The sequence below is a fragment of the Astyanax mexicanus genome, chromosome 1 (genome assembly GCF_023375975.1).
Source record: "Astyanax mexicanus isolate ESR-SI-001 chromosome 1, AstMex3_surface, whole genome shotgun sequence".
In the NCBI taxonomy this organism is placed as follows: Eukaryota; Metazoa; Chordata; class Actinopteri; order Characiformes; family Acestrorhamphidae; genus Astyanax; species Astyanax mexicanus.
The window spans coordinates 102,376,127-102,399,129 of NC_064408.1; the positions used below are offsets into that span (position 1 = coordinate 102,376,127).

At 37.6% G+C, this 23,003-nt stretch overlaps 1 protein-coding gene across 1 annotated transcript in view; it reads right to left on the reverse strand.

Annotated features, from left to right (window-relative positions):
• Positions 1-23,003, reverse strand: part of hs6st1b (heparan sulfate 6-O-sulfotransferase 1b) — a 129,276-nt gene that overhangs the window by 1,982 nt on the left and 104,291 nt on the right. The gene's annotated exons all lie outside the window — the stretch shown is intronic.

Below are 23,003 nucleotides of genomic sequence, written 5' to 3' on the forward strand. Positions count from 1 at the left end.
AAACTTTTTAGAATTATAAAAAAACATGGTTTCCCTTTTGATTTATTATAATTACAAAAAAAAAAAAAAAAAAAAAGTGCCTTCTAAGTAGTGTACTGACTGGTACAGTGCATCTAAATCAGTATCATCACACTGGGAACGGCATGCAAAAGTGAGAAAGTCAGCAAGAAAAGGCAAACGCTGTTGGCTATACTGTACACCACCACATGCAACCAATAACACAGTGCAGTGTGGGAGAAAGCAGCAGGGACTGAGGCAGCACCTTCCTCCAGAAGTCTAACGCTCCAAGCTCTGACTACTCAGACTGCAGTCCCCAGCTACCAGCAGCCTGTAGTTAAATATTTCAACCATGATGCACAACGCCACCGGCAATTACACACACACACACACACAGACACACACACACAGACACACACACACAGCTTACACACCTGCTCCCTGTTTTATCTCTCAATCTCAATAAGCATACAGTGCGATATCTACTGTGAGTATGTGTATGTGTGTATATATGTTGGAAAACTAATGGAAAGTAATTCACATAAACATGAGGTTTAAAGAAATTGACAGTAGTATTTACATTTGATGAATAAAAAAAAAAATCCATAGCCTGACAAGAGGTCTATACAAAACGATTCCATGCAAGCATAAAAATAAATAAATTTTCTCACTGACTTATTTCTGATTATTTATCAAATAATACACTGAATCATTTAATTCTGACAGTGAATGATTACGTCTGACTCTTCAGGAAATTATTCATTGTCATATTCTGCAAATTGACTTTCTTTCCATATGATTCAGTGTTTCATAATGATGCATTATGATTTAAAATTATTTTCAAACACTGAACACATTTCAGGATTCAGTTTGATTCTTATGACTATTTTTTTAAACTATTTAATATATCATAAGTGCTTTCAAAGTGCAGTTCAAAGTGATTTAATTAAAGTCTGATTCGGGCATCAAAGTTTTAAAATTCTCAAATTTAAATTTATTATGATTTTTTATAAATGATTCAGTGTCAAATGATTCAGCTTTTATAATGATATGATCGAAATCAAATTCTTTAGAAAAACATTCAAGTATTTTAAATCTCAAAATCTTATTTTTTCACACACCTTTACTTCTAATCTTTACTAGTGCTTACTTTTAAATTATTCAAAACATTATCTCAAAATGTTTGGTAAAATGTAAGAAACTTTTTAGCAGTAGTTAAAGCAGCAGTCTGTATTATGTTGTTTCTAAGCTAAAAGCAGAAGCATTTCTGAGTGGAGAAGGAACGGATTATTGTGTTTAACTGGACTGTCGAGTTCTTCTGGCCACATCACACATCTTTATGTACTTACATCACATGTACAGCCTCTAAGAGAGGATCCGGCTCAGTTTTAATGAACACAAGCAGCTGGTGGAGCATTGGAGACTTCAGAAGGAGAACCTCAGTAGCTCATTTACTCTTAGTAAAAACAAAGAAATTAAGTTTCTGACTGAGCGCGCTCTTCCGCATGCTTGGTGCAATTACCCATTCTCACCAGAGAGGGCCCTAAATCCCCCAAATCCCAAAACTTACAGATATCAGCTTTAAATACAATACGAGAGAAACGCTTTAAACTTTGTGTTTAAAAGTAATAAGAGTGATTTCAAAAAAGCAGTATGGTAATACTTATTTGTTTAATATTATCTTTATTATTATTGAGTGTTATTATAGAGTATTATTTGAATATTAAATAGTCCCGATACAGTTTTTGGGATGTGGTATTGAACTGCTGCCTTCATACTAACACAGTATTATACATCTGGTAAAAAAAAAAAAAAGCTGCTACCTGTGAAAAACTCATCACACACGGATTCTCAATAAGACAGGGAAAACAGGGGTCTACTGCGACCCAATAAATCCCCCGTCTAACCACAGCCCTCCAGCCTGCCCTAGAGACCCTGACAGCTTCATTCTCTCAATCACAGCTCCTCCAGCCTCAGCCCCACTCCCACGCCATCAACATCTTGAAACATCATCACAGGAGATGAAAAAGCGCCGGAACATTCCTGAGACGCTGTGTAATCAGAGATACCTGTAGTGCAGAGAGGCTTTGACCTTCCTCTCACACACACTCATACACACACACACACACACACACACACACACACACACACACACACACACACACACGTGCATACACACAGACACACTGTCCAGGGGGAGAAATTGCTGCCTTCTGGGCAGAAAGAATATTCTTCTAAAACAAACAGACGAGCACATACCACAGCTAAAAAGTAAACACACACACACACACACACACACACACACAATTATGTGTGGAATATCTCTGTCGAGTTCTCAAGTAACCCCTGTAACTGCAGCTGTGTTTTTGTTTTATACTGATTTTATATATTATTTAAAATGATGTTTTTTTTATATATAGCTATAGTTATTTATCTAATCTAATCTAGATAATAATTCATCTAATTTTCACACAGGCCCTTATAGGTAACAATGTTAAAAAGCCCTAATGTTCCTTTATTATTAGTAATGTGTAAAGCAGATTTTAGATAATTTACTTTCCAGTAGACACAGTATATCAGTATATATCAGTATATATCGGAAAACTAAATTATAGTTACCCATACTGTTTTTGTGATGTCACAAATATACATATATCCCCACCCATACAGCCTAGAGTTTAACCCCACCTAGACATAAATCTTTATTTTTATTTTTTACACTTAGTGTTGTTATTCTCCTCCTTTTTGAACGGAGTTCATTACAAAGCAGCCAATGAGAACTGAAGTCATTTACATACATCAGTTCTAAATACAGAGCAGACAAAAACACCCTGTGTATTTCTAAGGGACAATAAAGGTTGCAAAATGATAATGCAAACATTAAATATAGATTTATTCCAATATGCCAATACTGAAACTTCTGTTATTTCAATATAATATTTCAACTTCAGCTCATAAGGATTCCCATCAATAAAATTATACCATAGCCAGTAAAAAAAACTTTTGATACATAAACCCAAAGAAATATCATAACTTGACCTCAGTTCAGGAAATAAAAAATTATTGGATTTAATTAAAGTAGTAGCTATATAACTATTGTAAATGTTTCAGTAACTTTAATACATGACTAAGCCTCCACTATAAATAAATCAGCAGTTACTACAAATGATTCAGTAATATATATGAATCATTAGCTACTATAAAAGATCCAGGGACTACTGCAAAACAATCAGTAGCAATTATAAATAATCCAATAGGTACTATAAATGAATCAGTAGTTACTATATTATATTATATTATTATTCACTAATACGAACAAACTAATAAAAGATCCAGAAACTCACAGATGATTCAGTAGATTATCATCATTACTTCAAATGAATCATATAAACAAATATAAATAAATCAGTAGCAATTATAAATTACCCAATAACTACTATAAATAAATAGGTATCTACCATAAAAGATCTAGAAACTACCACCAACTATGTAGTACCTAGTGTAAAAGATATAGCTACTAATATTAATGATTCTGAAGAAGAAGAAGAAGAAGAAGAAGAGGAAGAAGAAGAGGAAGAAGAAGAAGAGGAAGAAGAAAAAGAAGAGGAAGAAGAAGAGGAAGAAAAAGAAGAAGAAGAAAAAGAAGAGGAAGAAGAAGAGGAAGAGGAAGAAGAAGAGGAAGAGGAAAAAGAAGTGGATGAAGAAGAGGAAGAGGAAAAAGAAGAAGAGGAAGAAGAAAAAGAAGTTGAAGAAGACGAAGTAGAAGAAGAAAAAGAAGAGGAAGAAGAAGAGGAAGAGGATGAAGAAGAGGAAGAGGATGAAGAAGAAGAAGAAGAAGAGGAAGAAGAAGAAGAAGTAGAAGAAGAAGAACCAGTCTCCAGACATTGCAGACAGAATGAGCTATGGGGCACAGTGTACACAGAGAGATCTTTCTGAATATATACTTATATCGATATCCACATTGATAATTGTGTGCTCAAGATACAGTGCATCACAATTCAACGAAACTGAGGGTGGTTAAAAAGGCATAATGTCTTTACATCTGCCATTAAATATGGTTACATCTGGAGTAAACATGCCTATTCACACCCTACAGCCATGTCTTACTACTCTGTACGGTGAGTTATTCTGGTATAATGACTACGAGGAGAAAAAAAAAAAACACCTGCTAATGACATATATAGCGAGGAAGTACATTCTACAACTGCTAGTTGACCCTAGATCAGAATCCTGTCTGTGAGATGTGATGAAGATGGGTCAGGAACACTCCTGGCCTTTGAAAAGGCTCATGCAGGGAGATGGCGCTGAGATCCACTGAAGTGACTGTACAACATACGGCTGCTATTCAGCACTGTAACTCCCCCATGCTGAGTGAGGGGAGACTGAGAGCTAACCCACAGATGACATCTTTCAAATCCACCATCTGATATCAGTGATAGCATGAGGGACATGTTAGAATTAGTAACACACCCTATTTATAGAGCAGAATGTAATGAAATTTTCACAGTTACATTATTCCACTTGGTCAGCATCATACCTGTTTTGAGTTATCAGTAATGTTAACATGACACTGCTCTATTAATGGACATCATTACTCACAGCCTATGACATGTTCATGGCATGATTATGTCAGTGTATTATGCATCAGAACTCAGGATGGTAGATCAAGACATGGCACAGGCAAAATGCCTGGCATAGCACTTGCAGTACGCAGAGTAAACACATGGGGGCAGTATGCACATGCAGACTACACTTTACAAATGAGAAGTGAACTCTAGTCGCTGGACCACTCTGGTCACAGGCAGAAGTAACAGAGAGGAGACATGGAACTGAGTGCAGTGGGACATTAGAAAAAAAAGTGTTCATTCCACCCTTACAAACTATATATATATATAGAAGTATATAAGCTTATATATAAGTATATAAGCTGAGAGTATATAATAGGATAGAGGGTCTGAGGGGAAAGAGAGTGGGGGAAGAGAAAAGAGAAGCAGGAGATGGATGAGTAAGAGGTAGAAAAAGAGGAGGAGGTGGAGGAAGAGGAGGAGGAGGAACAATGAGAAAGTGAGTGGATGTACCGCTCTAAATAGCAACTCTATAAAATGAGTGTAACAGGGGGGAAAACAAGAGCATTTGTAAGGATACGCAACTGGTGTAACTGGAAAAACTTAATATCAAATTATTAGTATTATATTGTATTGTATTGTACAATATTGACAATATGGTATGGTCAGTAGTATTAAGCTCCACAAGTCGTGCACCTGTTCCTATGTAAATGTGTGTTCTGCATATATTACACTGCACAGTTATATATATATTAAAAAAAATAATAATAATAATAATAATAAATATATATATATATATATATATATATATATATATATATATATATATATATATATATATATATATATATATATATATAAATATATATATAAATATGTATATATATATATACACACACTATATATAGTGTGTGTATATATATATACACTACCGTTCAAAAGTTTGGGGTCACTCAAACAATTTTGTGTTTTCCATGAAAAGTCACTTATTCACCACCATACGTTGTGAAATGAATAGAAAATAGAGTCAAGACATTGACAAGGTTAGAAATAATGATTTGTATTTGAAATAACATTGTTTTTACATCAAACTTTGCTTTCATCAAAGAATCCTCCATTTGCAGCAATTACAGCATTGCACACCTTTGGCATTCTAGCTGTTAATTTGTTGAGGTAAGCTGGAGAAATTGCACCCCACGCTTCTAGAAGCAGCTCCCACAAGTTGGATTGGTTGGATGGGCACTTCTGGCGTACCATACGGTCAAGCTGCTCCCACAACAGCTCAATGGGGTTCAGATCTGGTGACTGCGCTGGCCACTCCATTACCAATAGAATACCAGCTGCCTGCTTCTGCTGTAAATAGTTCTTGCACAATTTGGAGGTGTGTTTAGGGTCATTGTCCTGTTGTAGGACGAAATTGACTCCGATCAGGCGCTGTCCACTGGATATGGCATGGCGTTGCAAAATGGAGTGATAGCCTTCCTTATTCAGAATCCCTTTTACCCTGTACAAATCTCCCACCTTACCAGCACCAAAGCAACCCCAGACCATCACATTACCTCCACCATGCTTAACAGATGGCGTCAGGCATTCTTTCAGCATCTTTTCATTTGTTCTGCGTCTCACAAACGTTCTTCTTTGTGATCCAAACACCTCAAACTTGGATTCATCCGTCCACAACACTTTTTTCCAGTCTTCCTCTGTCCAATGTCTGTGTTCTTTTGCCCATCTTAATCTTTTTCTTTTATTAGCCAGTCTCAGATATGGCTTTTTCTTTGCCACTCTGCCCTGAAGCCCAAAATCCCGCAGCCGCCTCTTCACTGTAGATGTTGACACTGGTGTTTTGCGGGTACTATTTAATGAAGATGTCAGTTGGGGACCTGTGAGGCGTCTGTTTCTCAAACTAGAGACTCTAATGTACTTATCTTCTTGCTTAGTTGTGCAACGCGGCCTCCCACTTCTTTTTCTACTCTGGTTAGAGCCTGTTTGTGCTGTCCTCTGAAGGGAGTAGTACACACCGTTGTAGGAAATCTTCAATTTCTTAGCAATTTCTCGCATGGAATAGCCATCATTTCTAAGAACAAGAATAGACTGTCGAGTTTCAGATGAAAGTTCTCTTTTTCTGGCCATTTTGAGCGTTTAATTGACCCCACAAATGTGATGCTCCAGAAACTCAATCTGCTCAAAGGAAGGTCAGTTTTGTAGCTTCTGTAATGAGCTAGACTGTTTTCAGGTGTGTGAACATGATTGCACAAGGGTTTTCTAATCATCAATTAGCCTTCTGAGCCAATGAGCAAACACATTGTACCATTAGAACACTGGGGTGATAGTTGCTGGAAATGGGCCTCTATACACCTATGTAGATATTGCACCAAAACCAGACATTTGCAGCTAGAATAGTCATTTACCACATTAGCAATGTACAGAGTGTATTTGTTTAAAGTTAGGACTAGTTTAAAGTTATCTTCATTGAAAAGTACAGTGCTTTTCCTTCAAAAATAAGGACGTTTCAATGTGACCCCAAACTTTTGACCGGTAGTGTATATATATATATATATATATATATACAGTTGTGGTCAAAAGTTTACATACACTTGTAAAAAAACAATGTTATGGCTGTCTTGAGTTTTCAATAAGTTCTACAACTCTTATTTTTCTGTGATAGAGTGATCGGAACACATACATGTTTGTCACAAAAAACAGTCATAAAATTTGGTTCTTTCATAAATTTATTATGGGTCTGCTGAAAATGTCACCAAATCTGCTGGGTCAAAAATATACATACAGCAACAAAATTTGTCAATTTTGGTGATGTAGCGAGTTGTGTCAATCAAATTAGCTTCATGTCATGGCCTCTTCACTTCTTGTAAGTGATTCTGATTGACTACAGCTGTTGACTTCTCATGAGCCCATTTAAATAGGGCTCATTTGACCCAGTGATTAGACTCAGCTACAAAAGCTACAATGGGAAAGTCAAAGGAACTCAGTGAGGATCTGAAAAAGCGAATTATTGACTTGAACAAGTCAGGGAAGTCACTTGGAGCCATTTCAAAGCAGCTACAGGTCCCAAGAGCAACTGTGCAGACAATTATACGCAAGTATAAAGTGCATGGAACAGTTGTGTCACTGCCACGATCAGGAAGAAAACGCAAGCTATCACATGCTGCCGAGAGGAGATTGGTCAGGATGGTCAAGAGTCAACCAAGAATCACCAAGAAGCAGGTCTGCAAGGATTTGGAAGCTGATGGAACACAGGTGTCAGTCTCCACAGTCAAGCGTGTTTTACATCGCCATGGACTGAGAGGCTGCCGTGCAAGAAAGAAGCCCTTGCTCCAGAAAAGGCACCTTAAGACTCGGCTGAAGTTTGCTGCTGATCACATGGACAAAGATAAAACCTTCTGGAGGAAAGTTCTCTGGTCAGACGAAACAAAAATTGAGCTGTTTGGCCACAACACCCAGCAATATGTTTGGAGGAGAAAAGGTGAGGCCTTTAATCCCAGGAACACCATGCCTACTGTCAAGCATGGTGGTGGTAGTATTATGCTCTGGGGATGTTTTGCTGCCAGTGGAACTGGTTCTTTGCAGAAAGTAGATGGGATAATGAAGAAGGAGGATTACCTCCAAATTCTGCAGGAAAACTTAAAACCATCAGCCCGAAGGTTGGGTCTTGGGCGCAGTTGGGTGTTCCAACAAGACAATGACCCAAAACACACATCAAAAGTGGTAAAGGAATGGCTAAACCAGGCTAGAATTAAGGTTTTAGAATGGCCTTCCCAAAGTCCTGACTTAAACCCCATTGAGAACATGTGGACAGTGCTAAAGAAACGGGTTCATGCAAGAAAACCATCACATTTAGCTGAACTGCACCAATTCTGTCAAGAAGAGTGGTCAAACATTCGACCTGAAGCTTGCCAGGAGCTTGTGGATGGCTACCAAAAGCGCCTAGTTGCCGTGAAAATGGCCAAGGGACATGTAACCAAATACTAATGTTGCTGTATGTATATTTTTGACCCAGCAGATTTGGTGACATTTTCAGCAGACCCATAATAAATTTATGAAAGAACCAAATTTTATGACTGTTTTTTGTGACAAACATGTATGTGTTCCGATCACTCTATCACAGAAAAATAAGAGTTGTAGAACTTATTGAAAACTCAAGACAGCCATAACATTATGTTTTTTTACAAGTGTATGTAAACTTTTGACCACAACTGTATATATATATATATATATATATATATATATATATATATATATATATATATATATATAGTTTACTAAATACCTTTACTACAGCCTGTTATCATCAGCTACGTGGGCTGCTTCTATTCTAGACTTCATATTCATATGTTTGCACCAGGTTAGTTATGATTTTAACAAGATGCTTTGCCAGGTGTTGTGACAAATTCTAGCTCTCTGTCACAAACCGACTCCCCTTCATATAGATGTACGCCCTGCAGCAAAACTAGTGTAAAAGATTCTCCTCATATTCCTTTAATATCTGTTTATAAATAAGGGGTAAATCTACTCTTACAGTAAATAAATGAATCTAATTGACCCTGAGGTTCGAACCATCTAGAAAAGTGCTGTTACACTGCAGATGAACCAGACCATGGTTCAGTAGATCCAGACCCACGACTACCCTCTTTTGGTCAGGGCAAAACTTTTGGTCAATTTGGTCCAGACCATGGTTTGTGGACCCTTTCACACCTGCTACTTTAGTTTGGACCCAAACTCAAAAGTCTGAAAGTCTGGTCCAAACAAGGTAGGAGCAAATGCACCCTAAATGAACATCATGCACCATTTTAGCCACATAATTTAAGCTAATAAATGTTGAACTTTCTTTCTTATAACAAAACACTAAAAAAACTTGTCGAGAAACTGTTGTTAGAATGACAAAAAGGACAGATGTGACCGTTCTTCCCATGTCTGAACTTCCCAGAGCTGACCGGCTGTTTATATTAGCAAGCTGGCTAAGTTAGCTAACAGGCTACCATTCTATAAATATCACAGATACTACCAGTGTTTACTCACAGTGTCAGACTTTTAATTAAATTATTAAGCTAATAAGTATTGTCCATTTTAGAGTGACAGAAAGGCTAGATGTGCCCATTCTTTCCATATCTGGACTTGTAGCTGACCAGCTCTGTTTATATTAGCAAGCTGGCTAAATTAGCTACCAGGTTAGCACTCTTTAAATATCACAGATGCTCCCAGTTTTTTACTCAGCTAGATAATTTAAAGTGTGACACTAACAAATGTTGTAGCATCAGTCTGACAACTATAAAAGTAATAAAAACTATCTCACGTGTGGACTCGTACATGGCCAGCTTACATTAGATTCGCTAGCTAGCTATGCTAGCTAATAGGCTAAACACCATAGCCCAGAGTTTGTGTGTTTCAGCTAACTAAGGCTCAATTCACCCACATTTAACAGATAAAGCCCCATATCTAAGAGAACACAGTTAAGCAAATTGTTTTAGGGATGTTTTCAACAGTTTTGACCCCCACACTTTTCACACACTAGTCTGAACCCGACTACAGTGTTTTATTTTCCCATCTTTTCCCCATGTCTCTGAACTGCACATGAATGATTGGGCTATACAGGCTGTGTAAAAGAAAGGCATGGAACAAAATATATATATATATACTAGAAAACATTGGCATATCTCGATATATTGGCATAGACTCGATATATTAAATCTCAATATAATACAATGTTTTTTCTTGCTTACAGTATCACAATATATTAAACGGAAACCACTGTATCGCTATATAGTTCATATTGCCAAAATGCAGACCTACATCAGACATGTAATGTTAAAAATCATCCTCATTTAGAGATACAGTCAGAATTTTTAGATACTGTGACATACGGTAACACTGTTATAGCGCCCTTCCATTCCACACACGTTGGGAAGAGCGATGGGAAACTCTATTTTAGTATGGCACCTTCACACATTTCTAAATCTAATCCATCTCTGCTCAACAGCCTTTTTTATTTTAATGCCTCTCGCTCTCTAAAACCCATCCAGCTCTTTATCAGCCAGAAATCACCCTCTCCGTGCTCAGGGACAGTGGCCCCAACCCATTATCATTAGCGAGCCCAAGCGGTCTCGGTCAGAACTGAGCTGAGCTTGCTTTTTAATAACCCTGCTCCCCGTTTCCACAGCGATTAAACTCCGAGCCCATGCACACGCCCCAGCAGATTAGAAGATCCTGCTCGACTCCAATAAGACGGTAATGGCTGGCCTGCCCACTCTCTAAAACGCCAGTCAATACTAATAACCCGCTGTTATGGGCTTATTAACAGGGACGGACCCAGAAAAGTGACTTGGGGCACTCCACACTGCGGCTCTTTCCAGACTCAAATATCACACAGCTATGGGCTCACTTGCAGGGTTAAGACCCAGCGAGGCACTCCACTGCACGGCAGCAGACACCAGACTTAAATAACGTATGGCTTATAATGTTGATTAAACAGGGCTGGGCCTAGAATTGAGCCCCGAGGCACGCCGCCTGCCAGCAGTTACTGATGGTCCGCATGGTCCGATCTGACGCAAAACAGCAGACTCACTTTGTGTAATGCTTATTGGATAAACTAACAAGCATCCAACATGCATGAAAAAGTGTTTTCCTCTAGGCAAAATGTGTCCAAATTGCGCCATGCAGGCGAGCACTCGAGTGTGTTTGTGTGTGCGTGTCTGCCTGTATTGATTTTGCTCATAATCTGTGTGTGACTAAAGGTTATCCACACATGCAGCGAGTGAGAGGCTTAAATGAGTGGAAGACTAACAGTTGGAAATCAAGGAAATCTTCCAAATCCACCGCCTGATGTTTGTGACTTTTCCCTCTTGGTAGGAAAAAATCCATTTTTTTTAACACATTTCATATGTTGGGAATTGCTTTTTACAAGCATGTTTTGTAGAGAAATATATTTTGTTGCAGCCTACAGCTTGAACGACAAAGCTTAAAAATACATAAAATATAATTAGCCGTAGCCTTAAAAAAAATTAGCCACTACTCTTTATACACACATTTCTGGACAAGCTGAGAGATCAGAGGCATAATCCTAATCCACCACCTGATGTTTGTGACTTCTGAATGACAAAGCTTAAAAATACATAAAGTAGAATTAGCCCTAGCCCTAAAAAATAGCCACCCCAAAGGACACACTTTAAACATGCATTTCTGGACAAGCTGAGAGATCAGAGGCATCTTATAAATCCACCACGTGATGTTTGTGACTTTTCTTTCTTGGTAGGATAAAAAAAAAAAATCCATTTATATATTTTTAATTTATACACATTTCATATATTAGGAATTGCTTTCACAAGTGTGTTTTGTAGAGAAATATGTTTTATTTCAGCCTTCAACTTCTGAGGCAAAGCTTAAACATACCTAAAATATAATTAGCCCTAGCCCTAAAAAACATTGCAACACCAAAGGACACACTTTACAGATGCATTTCTGGACAAGCTAAGAGATACAGAGGCATCAGCTGAAAGGGAAATAAACCCATGGACTGAGGAGGTAGAATAAATTACATGATTTTAAACAATCCCTGCTTTACCAGAGTTAAATAGCGCAGTTTGCAGCAATCTGAAACACACTTTACTCTGTTATATTTCAATGAAGCATAGAAATTAAGCTGTTAAACTGCTTATCTGTTATGAAAACAGTAAGACATTGAGCTTCTGACAAGGCAGCATACATGATCAGAGTTTGAGTGAGGACTGATGTTGGATAGGACATTCCATTTCTGAAGGTGGGCATTGTGGGAATTTTACATGGCACGTGTGTACCTTTAATGAGAGACAGAGGGCATTACCAACCACAGTGGATAGTGCAGTGTGTGGTTATGATTGTGAACAGCTGCATCTGGCTACAGTTGTCCGTGTGAACAGAAAACAATTTGGCGGAAATTACATTTACATTCAATACCAGGGGCCCACAGTGCATATCCCACAGATCACTGTGGGAACACAAGTGTTCTTCAGCTTCTACTGGACATGACACTAGTTCCTGTCGCACGTCACGTCACATGTCAGTGTATGTCGTTAACGAGAGTAAAGAAGTAGTGAAGTGTGAGCCCCGATAAAGGGCAACGGGCCAGTTTAAGAGGCTACCTGCCACTTAAAATCCAGACACATATAGAAGCAAGCAGTGAATATGGGGGGGGGTTATTCTGGTGTGAGGTGGAGTGACGGTTGGTGGTGGGGGCAGACAGCGTCTGAACTCTGGAACGTGTGCGAGCTTGAGGGACTCTGGGACGGGGTCACAGCGAAACACGGTATTTGCGGCGGACAACCTGTCTCCGGGGTGACAGCTCGGAGACGAGCCATCAGCAGCTCCAGTCAAAACATGGCGCCACATGCAAATCCAGCAGCCGCAAAATATGGTGAGAAAACAAAGGCCACTCAGGCAGCGGACCGCTCTGGTTTTGACAAGTCACACATTTTGACAGCAGTGACACACAACGGCTGTAGAGAATGTGTTTTCCAGCCTGGACACACACAGAGACACACACACACACACACACACACACACACATACATACAGTGTACAGTGGCATTTCAGATGTAGGCACCTTGGTTAATGTGAATAGCTTAACAAATAAAAGATGACCTGATTCCAAAAGGCATGAAGATGAATCTTTTCAGACACAAACTATCTCCAGTGATGGAAAAAAAGCTGTTTTTTGGCTGTAATGCACCAAAAAAGTAATATTAGTAATATTCTACTATAAAATGTATATACCTATTAAATCCTATTAACTAAATTCACTAAAGGTAAATATTTGATGTTTTGTATTATTTTTCAATCATTGCATTGGAAGCCTGTGTGTAATATTTTATGTTTCATATTGACCTTTTTATTTAATAAACCATCCATAAGCAGTAAAAAACAAAAAACATGATTAAAAAGCGTCTTAAATCACATTAAATTATTAAGTAAGTAAAAATTAGCTGTTACTTTGCCTCAGTAGCTCCCTCTAGTAACTACTGTGTTCATTGGTTATAAACTTGTTCATTGGCTAATTCGTGGTCTATTCTGAATGACAACAGCTCTCAAATATTGTTAATAGTGTTATGTGCAACAAAACATTTTAAAATACATAAAAAAATACATAATGTCTTTTATAATGGATGCAAGGTCTGAAAGGGTTAAAGAGTAAAGATGCTCTGAAATTACCATTTCTGTTACGAAAAAAAAAAAAAACTAAGAAATTTACACTTTGATGATTTGACTGAATGCCATATATAGAACATGAATTTTGAAGTTTTCATTCATTTTGGCACTTAAAAATAATGCATTTTTGCATTTGCCATTTAAAAAAAAAACCTTTTTAAACAGTAAAAATTAACATTTCATCATGTGATTTGTCGGCCACAATGCTAACAGCGGGCCTTGAGTCACTTTAGCCGTGATGCTAACAGGCAGCCTTAGATAATGTATAGGTCATTGTAGCTACAATGAATCTCATCTTTTGATCTGTTGAGGTTGAGAAGCTCAGAATCTCAACATTTTTAACGCAGCACAGCATAGGTGTTGGTCCTTAACCTTTATAATAGATTAGTCACTGTTTGCTGTAAATGTGGTGCATACCTAAATAAACATCACCTCTTTATTCCCACTTCTTTTTGTGCCCCACAATTCTTTGGAATTCATAGTCTGTCTTGCTGCACTGCTGTTTGGAGTGTTTTTAACAGATTTCTTATGAAGTTTATCTTAGAAGATCGGGAGGGTCATGTTAAAGCCTTCAGGCTGCGCCTTTCAAGGTGGTCTAGTGTGGATTTTTCAAGTGGGTTTAGGATCATTATCCTCTTTTCTGCTTTTTTACAGTGAAAAGTTTTTCTGCACTAATGTTTGTACTGCTCGTTGCAACATAAATCCAAAGCTTGATCGATCCACCCCCCGTGTTCAACAGTTGGAGAGAGATTCTTTTCAAGAATTGATGCACCTTTTTTTTTTCGCTCCCTCACCAGTCAACTTGCATCAGGTTTGTGATAAGGGAATTTTGTGGATTCAAGAAAGATGTTCTGCTGATGACACTTTTATAAAGGTCATATTTGTGAAGGTGGTGCTGCTTGAAAAGACAGTATACCAAAACTCCAGCATCTGCTAAAACATCTTGAAGGTCTTTGGTAGCCAAAGACCCACCAGACCTCAACCACAGTTGTTAATTGCAGTTTTCTGAATACATTATACACTGACATGACAAAACTCATGAAATAACATCATGCTGGAAATACCCACACCTGTATAAGCTGTGAGGTTGAACACTGGCCAACATGCTCATGGCAAGGTGACGTAAATTATTGGTGTTGGAGCAAAGCCTGAAAGTGTGTGCCAGATGTATTGAACAATACATTTCCAAGTTTTGTAGGTATTTATCATTCCTTGACCCAAAGTGCCATGTGTGTACTGGAAGTACATCATAGAAGTCATTACCACCCAAAGTTGTCAGTGCAGTGTTACTGAAGTGTAGGGGTGTGCCATATAATATCATACGCAATAATATTGCTAACATTTTTGAATATTTTAAATGACATTATACCCTGAAATATCGTGCCATATCTCCCAACCCTAATTATCACATCAGGGTACTACTTTTTTGCTTCTTTTAGCAAAATAAAATTTACACTGTTCTAATTTCCCATTATATATCTACTAGAGACAGATTAGATCTGTCCAGTATCACTTATTTTACCTTAATCTTGGATATATGGTGATATTTGGAGTGCATTATTAGTATCATGACATTCTGGATCATTGATTCTGTTACAAATCTGTATTATTTAATATCTAAGTTAGGGGTGTACCATATCATAGGCAATAATAAAATTTATTTTAGTAGAGTATTCTTGAAATGATTTTTTTAATTCAGTGTTTTGTCATATCGCCAAGAGTATCGTTATCGTGAAAAAATACAATAAAATATTGTGATATTATTTCAGAGTCATATCGCCCACCCCTAAAGGAGTGGCCAAACTTTTGCATGATTCTCCTTTCCCTTGTTTCACATTTGTTTAAAAATGTAAAAAATATAAAACTAGTTAATATAACTAGGTTAAATTGTTAAAATTCTGATTTTCATGCACCTTCTGCTCACTTAGCTCTTCACAGTGACTCACTATTTTGACAAAGGGTACCTACAATTTTGAGAAATAGGAAGAAAAGGAGAGAAAAAAAAAGAGATAAATGGAGTGAGAGGAGATAAAATAGTGCATACTCTAAGGGCCGGAGGCATACACTCACACCCGCACCCACAAACAACGATCATTCATCTTCATTTGTTTGCTCTTTTAAGCATCCCAGTTCCAGGATGCATTTCCCAGTGCTGGACTGAAACTGGGGAAGTGGAGCATTGGTGCATTATTCATGCAGGGGGGAAAAAAAACAAGAAAGAGCAAGAGTAAGCCGACTGAGTTCCCTCGATCTGCCACTGCAAACGGCCTCTGAACGTCTCCGGCGAACCGTATTTATGAGTACATGTGAATACGCTTCTGCTTGTTTCCTCAGACAAAGAAACTGAGAGTGCTCTCCTCGCCGCTGCACAAGCCGGGTCAAACGAGCTCTGCAGATCCCTTCTTTATCTCTGAGGAGAACAGACCCCTGGGAAATGGAGTCTTTTTTTTTTTTTGCTATGTTCTCAATACAAGCCTACACGTTCAGCGAAAAGGGCCCTATTACTAAATAAAAGCTCTATGACTCGTAACTAAAGCAGAATCTTTTTCCGGAGCCGTTAAATGGTCCTTTAAAGAACCATTTTAACACATTTTCCATCATAAGCAGTATGCAAATTATTCAAATTATATGCTAGTGTCATTATCAGGAGAGCTGAATTAGTTCTGCTTGATTGAATTTAGGGTAGTGAATTTTTATGAAAAAAATGTGAAGTTAATTTTTTAAAGCAGCTTTCAATATCTGGCACAAAACTGGTAGTGTGCAGTGTCTTTATTCTGTATAACCACTGCTTTTACTAAAAAATTAAATATACTAAAATATTAATCTATTTGCTCTATGGGCCTTTTTATTAAACAATATATTGTGCCACAATTAACTGATTTAATTATATAACCCTGATAAAAAGTATAATAGTGGAATAATTAGGTCGGTCATAAATCTATTTTTGATTGGATGATGTACTGTTACATAAAAAAATTGCGATAAAAAATGTAAGTCACTTCTAGACCATTCAGTGCTAGGGGTGGGCGATATGGCCCTAAAGTAATATCACAATATTTCATGGTATTTTCGTGATAATGATACTCTTGGCGATATGACAAAACACTGAAATATTTTAAAATTGCACTACTGCAACAAAATGAAAATTAAATGTTATTATTGAATATAATATGATATGGCATACCCCTAACTAAGATATTAAAAAATACAAGAATTTTATCAGAATTGTAACATAAGTAAATGATCCAAAATGGCATGATACTAATAATGCACTCCAAATATCTCCATATATTCAGAATGTCAAATAAATGATACTGGACAGATATAATCTCTTTCTAGTAGATATATAATGGCAAATAAGAACAGTGTGATTTTTTCTTTTGCTAAAAACAGCAAAAAGTAGTACCCTAATGTGATAATTAGGGGTAAGTGATATGGTACGATATTTCAGGATATAATGTCTTTCACCATATTCACACACCTTCACACACAAATCTAATTTGCCATATTTACACAAAGCAATATAAATTGAGCCATTTTACATGCATAAAAAATAAATGTAGCTTTTTGGGATTATACAAGATGCTCCAACAGCAACCTTGTGGTCCACCAGAAAACCCATTAGTGCAAAAACCCTTCCTAATGTGGAAAACTGTGACTCATTGATTAATGAATACCAGTGCTTGCGTGAACTCACTCCAGTGGAAATGCGCACAAACAATAAACACAAACCTCATGCAATCAGCTCTAGCAGAGAGAACATAGTGATCCAGACTGCTGTGTATCCATGGCACCAGCACTATGATAATGATGATGATCATCATCATCATCACAACCACCATCCTCATCCTCCTCTGTATCCTCATCATCAATAGACACTGTGCACCAGCAGTGAGGTAGTGCCAGTCTAAATCTAGAGACTAATACAAAATATTTTGTATCTTGTTTTACATACAATTACACCAGAACCGAGCTTTACATAAAGCTCTGGAAAAAATAATAGACCACTTAAAAATGATTTTACTAAATTGAAAAGCTCTTGAACATAATCAAGAGGAAAATGGATGATTACAAGCCATCATTTTTGCACCAGGAGTGGCATAAAGTTATCCAAAAGCAGTGTGTAAGACTGGTGGAGGAGAACATGCCAAGATGCATAAAAACTGTGATTAAAAAATCAGGGTTATTCCACCAAATATTGATTTCTGAAAACTTTATAAATATGAACTTGTTTTCCTTGCATTATTTGAGATTTGAAAGTTCTGCATCTTTTTTGTTATTTCCGTCATTTCTCATTTTCTGCAAAGAAATGCTCTAAATGACAATGTTTGTATTTGGAATTTGGGATACATGCTGTCTGTAGTTCATAAAACAAAATCACAACTTTCATTTGACTCAAAAATATACCTATAAATAGCAAAATTAAAGAAACTGATCATTTTGAAGAGGATGAGGCTGCAGTGTAAAAGGAAATTAAAAAGCTTAGAAACTATGTTTAAACCATAGACACAATCCTAAGATGGGGGCGTGGCCTCTTATTTACAGTGAGCTTAAATTCTCACTGATAAGCCCAGCTGTCAACCACTGGAACTCCTTGATAGCTCCTGTGATGCTGAAGAAGATGAAACTGAAACTTCCCGGGAAACATTGCTCTTCTGTGAACATGCATCAGCATGAACAGCAGTGTCAACTGTTTGTTGATTTGACCACAAAGATAATGTTCACAGCCTTAAATGCATAGTCATAGTATATTCAACATAAATGCAGCTCTAGGTGGTATCCAGTGATTGTAAAGCTATACGGAGAAAATAATTTTGTGACGCAGTTTATAATCATAACCATAACAGGTATGAAAACCACAGTCACAATTACAGTTAATGGCCATCTCCTAGATGTGTTCTGGGACTGGTATTATGAGGCACTGTGCCAAAATGGCATTACTGTGTGTGTGTGTGTGTGTGTGTTTTTTTTTTTTAACTCGTACGCAATAAGTAAAGCTGTAATGAATGCTGAAGGGAGTAGAGGCTTCGCTCTAGAGGCACCAGTTTAATAAGAAATAGATCCATAAAAAAATCATGAACGGACCATTTGAGATGACACTGTCAACACACTAGTGGAGACGATACCCTCAGTGTCTTCTCATGGATGCGCGCGTGTGTGTGTGTGTGTGTGTAAGAGAGAGGGAGAGACAGAGAGAGAGAGAGAGAGAGAGAGAGAGAGAGAGAGAGAGAGAGAGAAAGCGACAGAGAGAGTGTAAATGCGCAGTGTTCTCCCTCTAATGAAAGTAAAAGTTAATGACACTGGAAAGATCTGCCAAGTCCTCTTGGCAGGCTGATGGAAGTGGGGGCAGAGGTAATTAACACTCTAATGACACAACAGGTGATCCCTCTTCTCTCCGCCTTTGCTGACATGCCTTTACATCAACCACACACACACACACACACACACACTATAGATTTACACTGAAAGATGTCTGAAAAGAAGAGAAGAAAAAAAAAGAACTGAAGGTTCTGCCTTAAGCCCATATTGTACTCCCTCCCTGCCATATTCTTATATTCAACATCCTGTAGATGTCTAGCATAATCACGACTGCAGCAGCTCCCCTCCTGACAGCTACCTGGCAGAGGTTTAACATCAGTCACTGTCTGATCTCAGGGATCGTTTTCTGTACAGTCTGTTCAGACTCACTTGTAAAGGTGTACTACTTGTGTCATAACCTGTATCACAGATGTCTGAACCCTCACTGGATTCCTGTGAGAGTTACTCTATAAAATACGCATTATGTACAGCGATGTAGACGTGACATATGCATAACACTACACTGAAGAGAAAAGAAGCAGAAGAACACGTAGCAGAAGAGATTAGGAGAGAGATGAGAAGATGATCACAAAATAAACAGGAGAAAAAGAGAAAAAGAGAGAAGAAAGGAAAAAAATACAAGATTTGAAACAAATAATACAGGAACAGTAAATATGGTTTGAAAAGAGAGATGAAGAATGTTAGATTTTGGGATTATTAGATTTGAAAAGAAATTACAGGAAAGTAGAGAAACGAGGAGGAGAGAGGAGGAAACATGAGAGGAGGGGAGAGAAGGATGTGAGATGGGAAGAGGAAAGAGGATGATAGAAGACAAAGAGAGAAGAGAAAGAGAAGAAAAGAAAAAAGATAAAGAAAGGGGGAAAAAAGAACAGATAGGAAAAGAGAATAGGAAATAAGAAATAAGGAGAGACAAGAAAACATAAAAAGGGAATCATAGAAAAGATGTGAATAGAAGAAAAGAACACATGGAACGGTATGGAGTATAAAACAAGAAGAAAAAAAGATAAGAAGAGAAAAGAGAAGGTGAGAGAAGATGAGATAAAAGGAAAGGAGTCAAGAGAAAAGAAGAGTAAAGAAAAGAGAAGAGAAGAGGAAAAGTGCAAAGAATAGAAGAGAAGAGACAGGAAGAGAAGAGAAGACAGACAAGAAGGGAAAAGAAAAAAGAAGAAAATATAAGGGAAAAAAGAGAGGAGGAAAGAACAGGAGAGAAGTGAATAGAAGAGAAGGGGAACGAACAGAAGTGAAGAGAAGGGGGAAAGAATAGAAAGGGAAAGGAGAAAAGAAAGGAGAAGAAAAAAATGAGAAGAGAAGAGAAGAGAAGAAAGGAGGAGAGAGGAGGAGTGAAATCTCAGTCTGCAGTTTAGTGGTTGTGCAGTTTATTATGGAGCAGTGGGTGGAAATTTCTCCTTGTCAGCACCTAGCCAGTAAAAGTGAGAGAGATGCATAAATAGATAGATAGAGAAAGAGAGAGAGAGAGAGAGAGAGAGAGAGGGGGTGGGTGGGGGCTCAATTAGATTACTCCAACTATAAAAAGGCAGCAGGACTGTTCCAGTGTGTGGGATAAATTTCTAATGTGACTCTTTCTGACACGGAGTGTAGAAGTGCTTGACTATCACAGAGTTCGGCTACACTGGATAAAAAACAAAGATTCTTCAAGGGTCCTTTAATTAAGACAACATTCTATATAAGACCATGAACACATTCAGATGCTTATATGGCTCTTTGTATAGTTCAAGCATTCTTTTATAGATCAAGATCATTACAAATCAAAAACCCTTTATACAGTGCGATACAGAACCTGTTAGAAGTAAAGCAGAAGAACTAGAGCTGGAGAGGAGAATATTGAGGAGTGGGTGTATTTTAGATACACAGAGGAAGAGGAATAAAATGAGAGCAGCCTCTCCTGCTGAAGGAAATTCGTGGCTGAAAGGGGGCATGATTCTTCCTACCTCAGGTTTGGCTGCGGCTCGTCCCAATAAATCACAGCCCCCTAAAAGTGCTCTCAGGATGAGGGCTTTCCAGCTCCTCTGAAGCAGATGGTGCACACGCTGCACAGGTGAAAGCTCAGAGCCACCCAAAGTGAGCAAAAGTGCACATCTTATTATCCCACAGATGCCCTCTACCACCCCTTTTCTCTGTTTATCCTCTGTGTCTTTGCCCACATCTCTCCTCCCTGACCGCTAAATATAGATTTATATTGAAACTACTAATCTATATGGCTGCTGCCTGAATAACAATGGCTGTGCTGCTATAAATAAAGAAAAAAACACCAGTTTTAAATCAAGGCTTTATAACAAATTAAACAATTACTTTTTATAATACTGCCAAGTGTTATTTATGAATAAGACATAAAGTCTAACCAAGCGTTAGTAAGTTTGAAAGTGTTTTAACAAAAGGTCTGAAGGACTGAAAAATTATCCATAATACTTTAGAGTTGTAGTAGCCATTAATATAGTTTTGTTTCTGTATTAATAAGTACATCACGTTACATTTATAATAGCTTTAGCTAGTTATAAATATGATGGGTTTTTGATTTGGTAAACTTGGGGTCACTTGAGGTTAGTGCGGTATTGTCACCATTCTTTCTTAAAAACATGGCATAATAAAAGTCCTTGGGTGCTGGCTGTACTCTATGACATTAGACAAGAGATTAATTTTTAAATGCCATTCTTTGTAACATAGTTAAAAAAAATCTGTTTTAAATGTAAACATTCAACAAACTCCCAAACATTTTTTTTTACCACATTCTACATGACTTTTTTCCTTTTTTTTTATAATAATTAATAAACATGTTTAATTATTCAGAATAAAAGGTGGGGTGGCTGTACTCATTCATTTTTCTGATATTATTCTTATGAAAAAGAGCGAAAAGAAATGCATAATATTACTTACTTGCAACTAGGGTTGCAACGGTATGAGATTTTCACGGTATGATAACCTTCTCAGAAAATACCGCGGTATCACGGTTATCACGGTATCACAGTCTGTTACATATATTATTAAACTGACCCTTAAAGAAATTACAACAAAGGTTTTTTGTTCAATTAACTATTTGTTGTAGAAACCTGGAACAATTATAATTTTAATGTCTCCTTAAAAAAAATAAACTGTACACCATTAGGTGAAGGAAACCAGGTTTTTCCACTACTCTTAAGGGCATTAAGGGTGTATAAAAAAAATAATAAAAAAAAAAAAATATATATATATATACACACACACACACACACACACACACACACACACACGTGTCACACATTACATGTCCTCTAAGAAGTAAAGATCCTGTATTTAAAATATTCAGTACAATATTTAAGTTTAAATTATTTAATATCTGATAAACTGAGCCTGGGTCAGTGTCTGATCAACAACTGTTGTAAACGTCCGTTTTACTGCCAAGTTGGTATATAACCAGATAGAGGGGATTTATTTCTGACATGATCCTCACAATAGAGATTTCTATTTTAAGGCGTTCACACCGAGTCTGGTTTTAACATATGAAAAACAGGCACGTCAGAATTTGAAAATGAACGCATGTAAATGAATGGCGTCTTTCACATCCAGTCCGGCCAGGACCTTTACACGGACACGTGAATCCATCGTAGCACGCACTTCACGCCTGTACCTGCGTGCCCAAATTTCGGATAACTCAGCGCTTTTGCGAGCGCTTACCGCGTGGGTTGTGCACGACTACAAAGAGGTTTTATTTATGTTCAGATTAAAATTATAAACTAAACACATACTTTGCGCTGCACGGCGGGGTGGTGTTCTCGGAGATGGGGGAACAGGTTTGACGTATGTCCACCTTTACCTTATTACAAATCGGATAACCATCCTCGGGTGCGTTCGGCGGGTCTCTAAAATAGTCCCACACTGCTGATTTTAGTTTAGCCTTTTTTAGGCGGACGGAGATTTGTTTAGTCTGATGCACTT